The sequence below is a fragment of the Grus americana genome, unplaced genomic scaffold, assembly GCF_028858705.1.
Source record: "Grus americana isolate bGruAme1 unplaced genomic scaffold, bGruAme1.mat scaffold_75, whole genome shotgun sequence".
Classification (NCBI taxonomy): Eukaryota; Metazoa; Chordata; class Aves; order Gruiformes; family Gruidae; genus Grus; species Grus americana.
The window spans coordinates 77724-93707 of NW_026561960.1; the positions used below are offsets into that span (position 1 = coordinate 77724).

The window sequence follows — 15984 nt, forward strand, 5'->3', positions numbered from 1 at the left end:
GTTTTGGGGTTTTGGGGATCAATCAAGGGGGGTTAGACCCCCCCCAGGACACCGCAGTAACCCTCACCGAGAGGAGCTCAGTGTCGCCCGCTGTGTACCAACTCCAGGTACACAAAAAGTGACCGTTTCTTGGAATCGGAATCTTGGGCATGGGCGGTTATTTAAAGCCACGCAACCCCAAAACTCATCCTGCTTGGAAAACTTAGTGGATGGGGAGAAACCAGCTCTGTTTTGAACCAAACCTACCCGGAGGAGAGAAATGGGGTGTAAACGCCGGGGCGAAAGGCATAAGCGGCGTTTTGGTGTGTTTCACAGCACAAGCTGCCAACATACGACTGAGGCGCAAACCCTTGGGAAAATACCCATTACGGGGCGGCTCAGATCCCCCGCTGCTTTTATATTATTAAGTTTTAAAGCTTCAGGAGCAAACGTGGGAGGAAACGGGACAAGTGGGGACCTCCAGGTCCGTGGTGAGATGCTCCAAGCATCCCATCGCCCTTCCCCGGCCACCACAGCATCCCCGAAATCGCAGCGAGCCTCGCACGGAGATGCCACCAAAGAATTTAAACCAGAGCACTGAAAGTGCGTGGTGACAGGCAAACAAAAGCCAAAGTTTCAGCAAATGAGGGGGGGTGGGGGGTGGCATTTTACTCCCCCTGAACTGCTAAGGCATCCAGCAAAGATAAAAAATGTACAACTCTAATTAATCTTTGAGTCTGCCGCTTCTTCCTCCTCAGGGGGAGGACTCCTCTCATCGTTCCCCTGCTCCTACATGGAGCCTCTCCCACGGGCTACAGTCCTTCACGAACTGCTCCAGCGTGGTCTCTCCCACGGGGTGCAGACCTTCAGGAGCAAACTGCTCCAGCGTGGGTCCCCCACGGGGTCACAAGTCCTGCCAGCAAACCTGCTCCGGCGTGGGCTCCTCTCTCCACGGGTCCACAGGTCCTGCCAGCAACGTGATCCAGCGTGGGCTTCCCACGGGCCACGGCCTCCTTCAGGTGCCTCCACCTGCTCCGGCGTGGGGTCCTCCACGGGCTGCAGGTGGAATCTCTGCACCCCCTCATCCTTCCTCCATGGGCTGCAGGGGGAATCTCTACACCCCCTCATCCTTCCTCCACGGGCTGCAGGTGGAATCTCTACACCCCCTCATCCTTCCTCCATGGGCTGCAGGGGGAATCTCTGCACCCCCTCATCCTTCCTCCATGGGCTGCAGGGGGACAGCCTGCTTCACCATGGCCTTCACCACGGGCTGCAGGGGGATCTCTGCTCCGGTGCCTGGAGCACCTCCTGCCCCTCCTTCTGCACTGACCTGGGTGTCTGCAGAGTTTCTTACAGCTTCTCACTCCTCTCTCCCGCTGCAAAAGCTCTCTCTAACTGGTTTTTTTTACTTCTTAAATATGTTCTCACAGAGGCGCTGATTGGCTCGGCCTTGGCCAGGGGCGGGTCCATCTTGGAGCCGGCTGCCATTGGCTCTGTCAGACACAGGGGAAGCTTCTGGCAGCTTCTCACAGATGCCACCCCTGTAGCCCCCCCGCTACCAAAACCTTGCCACACAAACCCAACACATTTGGGCTGGGTGCTGAGCCCCGCTCCATGCCGGCAGCTGTGTGGGAGGAAAATCCTTTGGGGATCTTCTGCCGGGGGGAATTTGTGGAAGGGGGGGACCCCAATGTCAGCTCTCTGTCCTGGAGCTGGAGGAGGTTGATCTAAACCTCGGGGCGGCACCACGCTCCCTCCCTCCCTCCCTCCCTCCCAGGCATGAACCCACCACAGCCGAGCAAGGAGTAGGGCAAATAATATGGGATAGGATAGTGCGTATATATGATGGCGGGGACAACCCTGGCCTGGCTTGGCAGACCCTCCCGAGACTGCAAATTATTTTTCTTTATTATTAGAGCTTTTCTGGAGGATGCTGCACACAGTAAAGTACTTTACAGGACACAACCCCCCGCTCTGGGCACCTCCCGCAGGGAGAATGCAGGATGCCACCACGTGCATTAAACCACATTTTCTTCCCCCATCCTTCTCTCCCGAGCAGATGGCAGTCGTACGAATCCCAAAGCGCCCAAAGCTTCGCCTCCAACATCAAGCGACACTCGGAAGGCACCTTCACCAGCGACTTCACCCGCTACCTGGACAAGATGAAGGCCAAGGACTTTGTGCACTGGCTCATCAACACCAAGCGGTACAGGTAAAAAGAGGAGAGGGGAAGGGGACCACGCTGGGAAATAACCTCCCACCACGCCACGATCCCAGTCGGTAACGCAGTTTTAGAAGTTTTCTCTCCACCTGTTTTCTTATATTCGGCAGCTCCGCAAAGAGGTCCCCGAAGGAGGAGCCCCGTGGCGTCCCCTTCCCGGCCGCGTTCCCACCGCTCACGTAAGTCAGCCCAAACAGCAGACGTGGCCCATTAAAAACAAATAAAGGAATCATTTCAAAACGTAGCCACAAATCAGCGGGTGTGGTGCAAAGTCAGAGTCTGGCTTCCTACGCCTGACGCTGCTTCTCATTTTTGCTGGCTCACGGGGCTTCTCTGGTGTTTACTCGTAATAAAATAAAACAAGGAAAATTAAGCTGCTTTGGGGGAGAGTTGATAATTTACGATGGGAAGAGGCTGTTTTGTTCTTGCCGTGCTCCGTGCTGACGTTTTGCATTTCATTTCAGTCTCAACGCGGCGGGATCGTTTGCATTTACAGGGGATATTACCACGTTGCGGTCTCGTCGAAGCAAAGCATTTGCTCCTTTGCGAACGAGAAAATCCGCTGTTCCCAAGCTCCTAAACTGATGTTAGGGGGAGTTTCTAGTCCGTGAAACTGTTTGGTGGTTGTTTGCTTTTTATTTTGAAGGTACAATTAAACGGCAACATCAGCTTTCCAGCAGCATCAGCCTGGGGATAGTTGCACCCGTCCATCACTGCCAGCGATGGGATGCTCCACGGGAAGGATTTATCCATCACACGCAGCCGCATCAATCAATCCCTTCGGTGTTTCCCAGTCACCTCCTCCGAAAATTTGCACCCGCGGATCAGCCTTCCCTTCAAACCTGGATTTCTCCGGCTTCATTTTCTCTCTAACAGCTCCGAGGGCGCTGTAGATCCTGCGGCTTTCCCTAAACCGTAATAAAACCTTTGTTAAATCCGGCAGCCGGTTGGTGACGTCTCCAATGCTTCCGAGCATCCCATCGGGATCCCGCGCGCCGCTGGTCCCGGGGGATTTTGAGGCACCGGGCTCCGATCCCCGGCTTGGCTCAAGTGCCCCATTTTTCTCTCAATTCCTCAAGTTTTAGGTAAAAGGGTGATCGGGATGAACCTGCCTGACCCCACAGACCTGTGCCAGAGGGGATTTGGAAAGAAATTTAAAAAAAAAAAAAAAAAAAAAGGAAGATAACTAGAACCTTTGGATTGAATGGTAATTAATTGTGTTGCAAATGGTCCAAAAAAAGCCACAAAAGGCAGGGGGGAGGATCTGCTCACTCTGGAGGGGGCGACTTCTCTCCTGTACCAACACCTTCACCCCCCCAAGTCCCATTTCTGAACTCCCCGCACACCCCTGGTCTGGCAGAGGTGACGTGGGTGATGCTGCTGTCCCCTCCCTCCTGCAACACAGAGCTCATTGCCATCACTTGCATAGAGAAATTAAAAGAAATTTTTTTTTTTAAATTACATAAATCAATAAAACCCCAAACCCACTGATTTCAACTCTTTCCCCAATCGGTTGGTTCCTGACCCAACATCCCAGGGAGATGGATTTCCCCCAAATCAGCGCTGCCCACTCCAAACCCCCCCTTAAAAAGCTCCAAAGATGCCTCCAACTCCTCTCCTCCCTTTAAAAGACTCGGGAGCGGCACAGCAAGACACACGAGACTTTTATTATATTCTTTTCCCATTACGTTCAATGGGTGACAAGAGAAAAATCAGACAGACACGGCTCAGGAGGGTGGACCCGTCAGCCAACATCAACCCTTCACGGACGGGACCCACGAGACGGCGACACAGATTTATATTATTTGAGTTTCACAGAAGGAACCCAAAATCAATCAAATAATAATTAAAACAAAACAAAACAAAACAAAACACACAAAGATTCAAAGTGATAAATAACACAGATATGCTCAAAGGATTCCAACCTCCCCCAGTTTTATTTACAACACGGAGCATTTCCAAACTAGAGCATCTCTTACCATAAAATAAATATATTTCAGCATCTCCAAAATGAAAAAATAGTGTCTGTATTTCTAAATGGGGGAAAAAAATGAAATAAAATTTAAAAAAAAAAAATTGTGCCAGCACCTTATTTATTACCTTTTTACATCTTTTTTCCCCCCTTAGGGATTTCCATGCACCTACATTTTAGGAAACTTCTTTCGAAGGGGCTCCCGGGAGATCTGGGGAGCTGTTTTAAGGCACCAAAGATGAGGAAAACACCCAGCACCCATCCTGCATCGATGGCAAAGGGGCTTTGCTACCAACCAAAGCGTCACGGGTCACTTCAAGGATGGGGTTTTTTTTCAGTCAGAAAGCGATTCCAGGAACACCTTTGAGAGGGTTTTTTCCCCCCCTCGTATAATTTTCCTCTGCACAGGGCAATATTAAATCCTCCCAAAATAAGGAGCCATCCCTGGGTTTCTGGTGTCTAATGGGGGCAGGCAGCCGGAGCGCTGGGTCTCCAGCCAGGCTGGGGGGTTCCAAACACCATTGAGATGACCCAGAGTCACGTTAGAAAGTAAGACATCAGCTTTCATTTAAATAAAAAAAAAGTTTAAAATGACAATAAATACAGAAAAAAGAAAAAAGAAAAATCTAGCCCTGTAAGTAGCCAAAGCTCCAAATGGAGAAGCTGGGGCGCGCCGAGGAAGCCTGGTTTGCTTTTTAAATAAGGAACTGCCCAGGCAGCTGCCAAATTTTCGCAGCCCCCCGAGGCCAGGGGAGATGCAGATCCCGGCGGAGCTGGCCCCAGCCCGCTCTTCGTTCAGCCCGGCCCCGTTTTCCTTCCCGGGTGGGTTTCTGTCTTTTCTTTCTTTCCGAGCCGAAGAGACGCCAGGCACGCGCAGGGAACAATCCCAGCCTCCGGCCCCTGCCAGGAGGGAGCCGAGTCCAGCCCTGCGCTCTCCTCTTACGGAAAAGAACAAGGACAAAAGAAAAACTGGCCGCTACGAGAAGCCAAATAATTTCATTTAGGGACAGGGCAGCAAGGGGACTGGTACCACAACCGCCCAGCTCCACGCCCATGCCCGTCACCGGCTTAACGCTTCTACCTCCACGGGAATTCAAGTTTATTTTCCAACTGGTGGAGAGCTCAGGGCTCTCCCCCACTGCGACCTTTTCTCCCTGGGGAGGGAGGGACGGCACGGGGGAGCAGCACAGGAAGGCAGCGTGGACGGGAGGTGCACGGAGGAAGAGCAGCGAGAAAACCCAGGCTTTGCACCTTTCCCTTCCTCCAAGCACACACACCCCCCTTTTTTTTTTTGGCCTCCCCTCCTTTTTGAAGAGCTAAACCAGTTTCCTCCCCCTCCACCGGTCACCCCGCCGTGCCGGCAACCGTCAAACTACGGTTTGCAAAGCCCCATCCCGTAAAAGCGTCCGATTTTGGCCCTGCTCGGTGATGTGCCGCTCTCACCCTTACAGAGCCATTTCACATTTTCTTTTCCCCACCCGCACGTCACTTTGGGTCGGTTTGATGCACAAAACGGTTCCCGCGGCGGATGGGAGAAGCCGATGGCAGGAGGGTTCGTGCGCCCGTCCCAGCTGGGCGCGGGGCAGCGGCCGCAGCCGCCAAGAGCCTGGAGCAGGTGCTGAGCCCCCAGCAAGGTGCAGGGCTGCAAGGGGACCTTTTCTTCTGGGTTGTCCTCTCCTCCCAGGCTCCAGGGCCACCCGACTCGACCGCATGTGCCTGGGGTGACGCCGCAGCCCAAGGACCCCCCCAAAACGTGAAGGGGGCACGAGAACCGTCTCTGCTGAACAGCTTGTTCCTGCAAAGCGGCAGGGAGAGGGAGGAGGAGAAGGCAGCTTCCCGCTTTCCTCCCAGCTCGTCCCACCCTGCGAGAGAAAAGACTTTGCAAGGACAGGGCTGAAAAAAGAAAAACCAAAACAACCAACCCCTAGAGTCCCAGGGAGGTAAAAGGAAGGAAAGCGGAGGAACAACGGGGGGGGCAGCCCAGGGACGCAGAGCCCCAGGTCTCACCTGGCCGTTCCCAAAACCATACGCTGTATTCAAAGTATTCGATTTTAAGTGGTCCCTTATATTCGGTTTACGGCCAGGGGACAAGAAAGGGGCATTTCTGCATTTTGCAGCTTCCAGGCTGATGGCAGAGCCAAAGGAAAAGAAAATAAATACAATTAAAATAAAATTAAGATAAAATAAAAATAAAATAAAATAAAAATAAAATAAAATAAGAATTAAAATAAAATAAAAATAAAAGTCAAAAAGAAAATAAAAAGAAAATAAAAATGAAAATTAAAATAAAGTAAAATGCTGTAAAACTGGAGGGCAGGGAGCAAACGCTTTTCCTTCGCCTTAGCCCAACTGCTCGGACGCTCCTTAGGCTGCCCCGCCAGGCAGGACATCCCTCTCCTACCTGTAAGGGACGTAGGAGTGAACGAAAGCCTGGACCCCAAACCAGACCAAAAACCCGGCCGTGATAAAGAAGAAAACGGAGAAGGCGTCAAGTATAACAGTAAACTATTTGGAACATAAACATGAGTTTATATTTGGAAAAAAAAAAGAGAAAGGAGAGGAGGAATTGGGTATTAAAAAAATAGCACTGAATGATAAAGCGCTAGCAGTCCCTCTACCACTACGCAACCGCAACAAACACACGCACGTACGCCCGGAGGCTCAACAACACCGAACTCCCATTGACCGTGATGTGCACCTCAGTTTGCTGGTCTAGAGATACTGAATGCCTGAAGCACACCAAGGATAACTGAAGACGTCTGCATGGCTTTCATGGGAATCCTCCAACTGGAAAAAAAAAAAAGCAGTTTCTCCCCGTGTCCGCGTTGGCACATCCCTGAGTCACGTTCTCGCTCCTCTCCTTCAAAGTCAAGATTCCTAAACATGAAAACTGGGGAGGGGGAAGAATGAAAAAAAAAAAAAAAGGGAGAGCATCATCAGTGGAAGATGGGGTTTGAGCCCCGTTCGTGGGACCACCGCGGCAGAGAGGAGCTGGCTGGCATGCCACCGTCCTCGCCGCTGCTTGTTTGCTCAGCATTGCCGGCCGAAGCATGGGAAAACCGTACGCGCGCGTCTCGTCACGCTCGCATGCGGTCCTTTACCTTTTTCCTCCCCAAATTCAGACTGTTTCTGTGTTCATAGGGAGAGTCTTCCACACGGTCGTTTTCGACATTTCATCCCAGATATTAATCTCGGAAGGATCGGTCCTGCAATAAATATTTTACATCGCAATCCGTGATTACGGGAACTGCTGCCGCCAAGTGCGTTAGCACCAGCAAGAGGACCAGGGGGGCCCGGGGAACCAAAGCTCAGCGTAAGCACCGGAGGTTTTGCTGGATGAGGAGTTGCGGGAGGCAAGCCTGTAGAACAACAGCTCCAGGCAAAGGCTCTTGCTGGCGTTTAGCCCTGGAGCGGGCTCCTAAGCCACTGCTGCTACAGGTCGTGCCTACACCACCTCTTTCTTAAATATGAGGATCTCCTGCTACCCTAAAGTCACTGATGATGCAAGTTTTGGGGGTTAAATGGGAGTTGTGCAGCCGCTCTGCGCAGGGGCAGAGCCCCGCCATCGCCTCCGGCAGCCCTGCCCAGAAATTTGATTTTCCCGCCGAGCGGACCGCTTTACCGAGGGACGCTCGATAAAGACGGTGCCAAACACCTTCAAACGAATCTTGCCGGGGGTCCTGGCGCTTGGTGGCACTTTACCTGTCGCTGCTTTGCTGTGGGATATCCAAGTCGCTGGTCTTCCCCACTTTCAGTTGAACCCAATTTGCAGCAGCAGCTTCCATCACCTTCTGGGACTCCTGACGGAAAAGGGACAAATCAAGTTCTCGGTCTTTAATCAAAGCGGAGATAAACTCAGCACCCAGTAAAGACGTTGCACGCTGTCCTCTCCTCCTGACCTGCGGCAGCTTTAGCTATCAGTGCAGCAGGGTATAATAATAATAATAATAATCTTTATTATAGGACTCATTTTTAAAATTATACCTCTAGTCAAGTGTTAAGCTCACTGCTAATTTAGGACAAAAGGTTACGATGTGTGATCCAGGCTATTAGGATCCGTTTCTGTTTAGTTCTGATCTTGCCCCGACATTTAAAGACGAGCTGTGGCAGAAAGAGGCAATCTCACAGCCCGAGGGAGACGCCCGGCCCCGAGCACCCAGCAAGCTTCACCTCTTCTTCTTTGGCTTCATTTTTGGCATCGTCCAACTTCTTCTGCTTGCTTTCTGGCATAAGGTCATCCAGAAAGCTGAGCTCTCGCTTCGAGAAGCAGAAATCCATCACTTTCCGGACAAAAACGAGAGCCAAAACCTTCACGAATAAGAGGGAAGGTGCAGCGAGGTCAGAGATGATGCCACAGCTCGCTCCGACGCTACAAACACCCCGACGCCGAGCAGCACCGGCTCTTACCATCATGGGGAAGATGATGGCGGCACGCGACACCTTGATGGCCCAGAGCAGGACGAGGCAGATCAGCTGGATCATGGTGAAGCAATGCACCTTTCGCAAGGGGACGTGCCGCAGGTAGATGAAATCCGGCTGGTGTTTCGCCGGCATCCCAAACAGCTTCAAGCGATCGAAGAACTGTAAAATAACAGTGAGAAGTTTCTGGCCCCGGGGAGACGCGGAGGGAGTGTTCAGGATCTCACTTGCAATGAGAAATCCTGGATCCCACCGCGTTCCTCTGCGAGCAGCACCCAATTTTCCCTCCGCTCCACCTATAAACCGGCTTGCCCGCGAGAGCTGCCCACCGAACTGCAATTATTCCCCGTTATTCTGTTCTCAGCGTTTCTCAGCACGCTGAATCCCCCAGCAAGGATTTCCACCAGCCACAGAAATCGCCTTCCCTTCGCGCTGAATTCCCCCTTTTTCCCGTAACCTGCCCTGAACTTGCCCGGTCCTCCCGGCCCTATACACCTCCTGTGCCTCCTCCAATCTTTTTCTTACACAAAATATTTTGATCGCTTGCTTTCGGAGAGGGGTTTTTTCCCCCCATGCCACTGCTTTTTTTACCTGCTTCTATAGAGATGAAATACCAGGGACCCAACACGCTGTAAAAGAGGCCGTACCTGAATTCCTCTGAGCGACGACACACCCATGTAGAGAAAGACGCCATAAAGCACAGGCATTGGTATAAACTCCAAAAATAAATACAGAAGTTAGTGCATTCTTGTTTTCAAATTGCATTTTCAGTATTACCGCTCTCTTCTACAGTCCCTGCCTAAAATTGCCTAAAGCCTTCCAGCTTCCAGAGGGTTAGAGAAGTGTCGGATTTTAACCATCAGAGATTTTGTGCGTGCGAACGATTTAATGCTCTGCTTTAGGCTGAGCTTTTGAGTTACACTTCATCAGAATAATCCTGTTTTCCAGAAAGGTTGGAGGAAAATAGGTGATTTCGCCCATGCTACCATATGCCGCGTTCTGCGACGGTAGAAAAACATTTGTACGTGTTCTTGTGGCAACACGCAAGGAAGCCCACGGGGACGATTTCAGCGCGTTTAGCTACTGGGAACGGCTGTTCCGAGGCATCTGGGGGAACAAATTGCAAGCGATAACGTGCTGCCTGGTTGAAAGAGCAGAGGTACTGCTCTAAATACGCTTCATCGTAACCCATAAACACGGGTGGGCCTGAAAGACATCTGAAAATCCAAGCAGTTGGCTTGCTCGCTTGGCTCGAGCGTGCCAAACTGGGGTCTGAAGGGCTGGAAAGTGCAACCGAGGGTGGTTCCCACCACGGATCGAGCCCCAAGGTTTGGGATCACCTCCTCCTCTGCTCCACAGCTACTCAGGCCTGGAGAAAGGGGACTAGTTTTGCATAACCTCCAAAAAGCTCGCGGTTGTTGGGTGGTTTCCATTTTCCTCTTACCTTTAACACCGAAGTGAAGAAGACTGAGCAGCCCATGAGCACAAAGATCATCAAGCCAGTGACTCTCTGCTCTCGTATCCCCAGAAACTTGGGCTGTTCTCCTGGAGCTGAGCAGCCAGACTCTACTTTGAGGCTATTCACGTGGGTGATGGACAGGACGGTCGCAGCCACAAACCACGGCAGCCCCATCACGGAGCACACCCCCAGCATCACGGCCACCATGAAGAGGTCCAGGTGGTACCCGCATCCTTTCTGCGCGGAGCGAAACAAGAAACAGAGCATCTCACGGGACAAGAGCAAGGACAACGTCGCAAGTCAGACCCAAACAACCCTGTTTGAGCTCAAGTCGACGTCTTGAAAATTTAAAACACGAACTGGAAACAAATAAGGATGTATCCAGTCTTTGCGCAAGCACCTTGCATGACAATCCAGCAGCAGAGTGGATTTGGGGAGTTTGTATCTACTTCTCAACAAAAAAACCCACCTTACTATTTTTCATTCATAAAGACATTTCTACCACTTGCGAGTAAGATATGACTCTCAGTTATCCCTGGCAGCACATCAAAATGATTCGTTCCCCAGCTGCTGCTGACATTTTAAAACAAAAGCGCGCTTCTACAACGCTCTAAGCTTAATATGCTCCTCCGAAAGATTGCTCATCTGAACTCCCCTGTTGTCGTTTGCTCCCTGTGTCATCGTTAAGCCAGGAGACCATCTTGCCACGCTGCCTGACGTTGTTCCAAACCAATGCCTTCACAAGGCATTTGGAATTGGAGCTTCTCCCCGTACCTGCAGCCCAGAGCGCGTTGGGGATGGGGTTGTCTCCTGCAGCCCCTTACCTTCAGCCTGTGCTCCTTCCTGTTCACGATAAGAGCCGTGATCTGCTGGTCCATGAATATCAAGATGGTGCAAAGCAGAGCTGGGATGAGCGCAGCCACCACCGTCCACCAAGGGTTGGGTCCTATGGGGTTGATGAACCACCCGCGGTCGTCTCTGGTAGGCTGCAACAAAGCACACACATCAGCCTCGTCTCCCAGCCCAGCTACTTCACCGGCTTGGATTTTCCCCTCCATCCCCGTGTCACAGCATCTCCCAGCCCTGGTTTCACGTCACCCCGGGGCTCAGCAGTGCCAGCATCCTCTTTGCAAGCACCTGTAGCTATTTCTCCTGCAGGTACCTAGTTTTGGGGCTGTCTTCTCATTTCCAGGAGGAAACGATGCACTTGGAGGTGGAGGAGGAGATGGTCACACCACCAGCATCTCCTCCAGACTCAGCCCTGTCCTGCCCCGGTGAAACCCGCTCCGTGCCACAACACCCCCCCTACCTTGAACGTATGGGGGATGTGGAGCTTCGGTGACGGGATCCCAGTCATGAAGTCAATGAGCACCATGATGACGATGGTGAGGAAAACAGCAAAGTCACTTATTGTGGACCGCACCTGGGGCAAGAAACCAGAGCTGAAAGGGGCATCGCAAAGGGGGCCACAACATGAGATGGAAAAATGAGAGACATCAACAACATTAAGGCTGGTTAACAAAATCCCACCACTCTGAGGACATGCAGCCAAATCCCTTGGTTAGCTACTGTTGCTGTGCTTGTCTCTGTGAGAGCTGGTGTCAGACAAGAAAAAAAAAAAGAGTTTAATTAGGTGGAAGAGGGTTGTTTGAATTCAAACCTTAAGTAAAAAAAATATTAAAAAATAAGGAAGCAGATGGCTGCCACTGCAGCCATGCTCACAGCTAAAATGGGAATAAGGCGCACTGAGGCATCGTATGTTCCTCAAAAGGAAGAAAAAGTGTCTTTTCCTATGGCAGCTCCTCATTTGAACCAACTTTCCCCTTGAGCATAATGCACAGAAGGTTAAAAAAAAAAAAAAAAAAAAAGGCAAATAAACCCCCACAACTTTGGAAGACCTCATTTCCCACTGCCTGAGCAAAATATCGCTCGGGGGGCAGGTCGCGAGGCAGGTGGGAAACGCCACGGTCGTTTAGCACTCATGGAAACGAGGGAGGGACATCCAAGCTGCTGGAGAGTTTGGCCTTCAAGGTCAATGTTTCCCAGCTTGACCAAGCGGTGGCAAATACTGCTTAGCGCTCCGGGAAAGCCATTTTGGGAAATGAGTGTGGAGACTGCTGCCGGCCACCATCTTCTACCTACTCTGGTTGGGAAGTAACGGCTGCTTTTAAACTTCTTCAAGAAGCTCGACAGGACAAAGGTGGAGAAGAAGAGGATGCAGCACCAGAAGAGGACATTAGGCGCGTAGGGGCCATTGCGTCCACAGGCAGGTCCGTGAAACTCTCCATGCAAATACCGACATTCCTGGAGAAACAGAGCGTCAGGACACAAAGGTAGTGCACGTGCGGCAAGGAAACCTGGGATAACTCGGGGCTTTTGAGGATCTTGGTCCAAGATCCATGACCTTGTAACTGCTGCTGCTGCTGCTGCTGCTGCTGACGGAGATTTATATTGAATGAGCAGCAGCTGAACAAGTGACACATCGAACCGCACAGAGGAGAGCGGAGAGGCGAGATGTGATGGGACACCATATCACAGACCCATGGCACATCCTCCGCTCGAATGGCAGGCAACCGTGGCTGAAGAAGACGCCAAGAGGGGAAGGAAACACTGGAAGTTCTTGGGGATAGAGAAAGAGGGAGCAGGGAAGGAGGGCTAAGACAGCCGCGGAAGGAAAGGAGAAGAGACGAATCGTCCCTTCCCAGCGAAGGGCTCCCAGGACACGGCCAAGAGGGGATGAAGATGTCCTGAAGAGCCTCCCATCCTATGCCTGGGCTTTGCTTCCAGCAACAGCAGCCCGAGAGGCTGCTCAGACGTGCAAATTTATGCATGGACCTACAGACAGTGCTGAGTAAGCAAGCAAGGACTGGAGTTCTTAGGAACCAAGTAAGGAAGCTAAGGACTACCTTCAAGCAGGAACTTAAGTCCTCCAACTTCTACAAGAATCAAACCACCCACTTAACCTTGCTCCTGGTCAGAAAAATTGTCCTGCGACAGGGTCAAGGAGGACAGTTATTACCCACGATGTTGGGGGGACAAGGTGGACTCTCCTTCCCAGGACCAAGCGGGTTAAAACCACACGTTAGATTTAAAGAATGCCTTTGCAGAGCAGCACTAGCACAGTCTGAAGCCCCTCATCACCCGAAGGGCTCTGACTTTTGCAAAATGTGAACGCCCCTGGACCCCGCGGCCGCGGAAGTAGTGGCTTGGGGCACTTACAGTCACCGTGAGGTTTTCCCAGGCGATGCCAGACACGTCGATCTCGTTGCTCTCCCAGAAACGCAGGGTTGCGTTGCTGGGATGGCTTGGTGCCTCACACTTACAGCTGGGAGGAGAAAAGCCAAGACGAGGGTGAGGGAAAGGCAATGGAGGTGCAGCCCTGAGCTCCTGCCAAGGGGCAGCAGCCTTTTAGGAGGAAAAAAAAAACTCACTAGTAGACGGTGAGGAAGTCGAGCTTGCTGTGCATGTGCACAGGGTAGGTCTCTCGCAGGTGACTCAGCTTCTCCAGAGCCTCGTAGATGAAGATGATGCAGATGAGGGAGGCGAAGGCTTCTTCGGTGAAGCGGGTGATGTAGCACACCAAACAGCTGGCGTCGGTGGCCACCAGCACTATGCAGAAGAAGGCAGTCCACAGCCCGATGCAGGCCCGCAGAGAGAGATAGGAGAGCGCGTACTCCCTGGGAAACCAAAATCAAACAAAGGCTGGAAAGGCCAGGAAGAGGCGCCGAGCCGTGCCTTCCTTCGGGGAAAATCACGAGCAATTTAGGAGCACGTCAAGGCTGCAGATGGTAAATGCACTTTCCATGTCCTACTACAGACAGCCTTGGGGCTGCGGTGCAGGGTGCGGACCTGCAGGAGGAGAGGCCAATTATTTCATGATTGTTATTTAACAATTAGCTTGTGTTAAGGCCTTGGAGGCTAATTGAGGTCAGGGCCCTTTGTGGAAGGTGGTGTCCTCCCACATCACCCCCATGCCCTAACACCAAAACCCCGGCTGATTTTGCACCCAGTCACCTGCTACCAGCAAGCTGGGGCTGAAGAATAAATTGAATTGCAATCAGGGTGTCTCATCTCACATCAAACTCATCACAACACAAGGATCCCCATCCTTATGGCTTCTCCTCTTCCTGCTTCATTTTAACCCTAAAAACCCCAAACAACCTCATCCATCCTTCAGAGACCAAGGGCTCTTGCACCATCACATACTAAAGCAGCAGCGTGCAACGTCTGCGACACAGAAAACAACTGAAATCTAACAACTCTCACTGAGAAAAAGACGAGAAAAACATCTTTTCTCCACCACTGCCTCCTGAAGGCTCTCGCGGCACTCGGCCGCGGCAGCCGGCCTTACTTGCAGAATTTGTAGAGGATCTTTTCGAACACGAGGACGGGTCCAGTGCTGCCGAGGATGGTGAGAGGTTGGCCAGCAAAGAGGGAATACACCACGCCGGTCATGGATGCGCCCAGCAGTGACTCCATGGCACTCTGTCCAGGGAAGAGGCAGCAGCGAGGAAATAAATCAATGGGAAAAAGAAGAAAAAACCCAAAGCAAATTCACTGCAGCGAAGATTTTGCATGAGTTTTGCGCTCCCCCCACGCCACCCAAGAGAGCTGCTCACGATGTGGCCGTCGGTCGCCTCCCCCAGCAGTCCCCCCGAAGGTGATGACAGGGGACATGCAGGCACAGAAGAGGAAGAGGAAGGACGCCAGACACTGCAGGCTCAGACCATCCCGAAAGTCGCTCCAGAACCACGGGGCTTTGCGCTTCACGTCCAGGATCAAACCTCCAAAGAGCCTGGAGGAAGGAAAAACAAATAGACTGTTTCCCTGCAAGACCACACAGAGGGGTTTTTGCTGCAGAAGGACAAGCCCAAGCAGACAGTAACCTTCATTGCTAACCAGCAGCAGTCTCCTTCGGCCGTTTTATACCCGGCAGAAACCAAGCAAGCACAAAAACCCCTCCAACAAAAAGAAAAAGGACCAAACCTGAAAGCCCATCCCCTCTTACTGCAACTGTCCCTTGCTTGGAGAAGCAGCAGAGCTCTCCCTGGAGGTATTTACACAGCTGCTTCCACCCCAAATCAAGAAAATCTGTCTGCAGTGGTGCTGTGGCTGAGCCCAGCTGCCCAGATCTCACCTGCCCAGCCCAGGGGACCGAGCTGGTAATGTGAAGCCCCTTCACTGAACCAACTAACCCCAGAAAACTGCTACAAGGGAAGGTGCACGCTCCGATTCTAGAGGCAAAGAGAAAAAAAAAAAACAAAACAACAAAACCCCACAAACTATTAAAGCTCACACCTTCCCGTGCGCTCCAGTTCAGGACCACTGTGTTTCTCTGGCTTGCTGTGAGAAGCACTGTCATCGAGAGCTCCTGGCATCTTCCTTTTTCCCTGTTAAAAAGGAAATAAGCCAAAGCTATGGATTCGTAACCACTGGCTTGTTGGGCTTCTGGTCTGGGTATGTGACTGCGTCAAACTGGGACCTGGTGAATCTGGGTCCCAGAACAGCATCCCCGGCCGGCCGGCCGCCGGCCTGCCCGTCCCCCTCGCGCCTCCCTCCGCCGCAGCACCCACCTGCGAAGGGACGTTTTTCGGGGGCTCGATTCGGATCGATGGATCCCATTCTCCTGGCGGCAAGACCGTGACCTGATCCAGAAACTCGTCGATGCCGGCCACGAGGTCAGCCCGGTTCTCGGCTTTATAGGCACGTCACGGAAAACCTGCCGACAGGAGACAACCTGCTCAGAGGACAACCCATCTCCGATGTCCTAAGCACTACGGTAAGCTCTGGCTAAATGCAAGATCATTTTCCCCCAATTTTCTGCTTGTAATGGCAGGAAATATTCCCCCAAATGGAAAAATCTGTCCATCACGGTACTTGTAATCATCTCCTCCACGAGGTCCCCATCCCTCATGGCACACCATACCCTTTTGC

At 52.0% G+C, this 15984-nt stretch overlaps 1 pseudogene; it reads right to left on the bottom strand.

Annotated features, from left to right (window-relative positions):
- Positions 1–7290: 7290 nt before the first annotated feature.
- Positions 7291–15984, bottom strand: part of LOC129201000 (electroneutral sodium bicarbonate exchanger 1-like) — a 10470-nt pseudogene continuing 1776 nt past the window's right edge.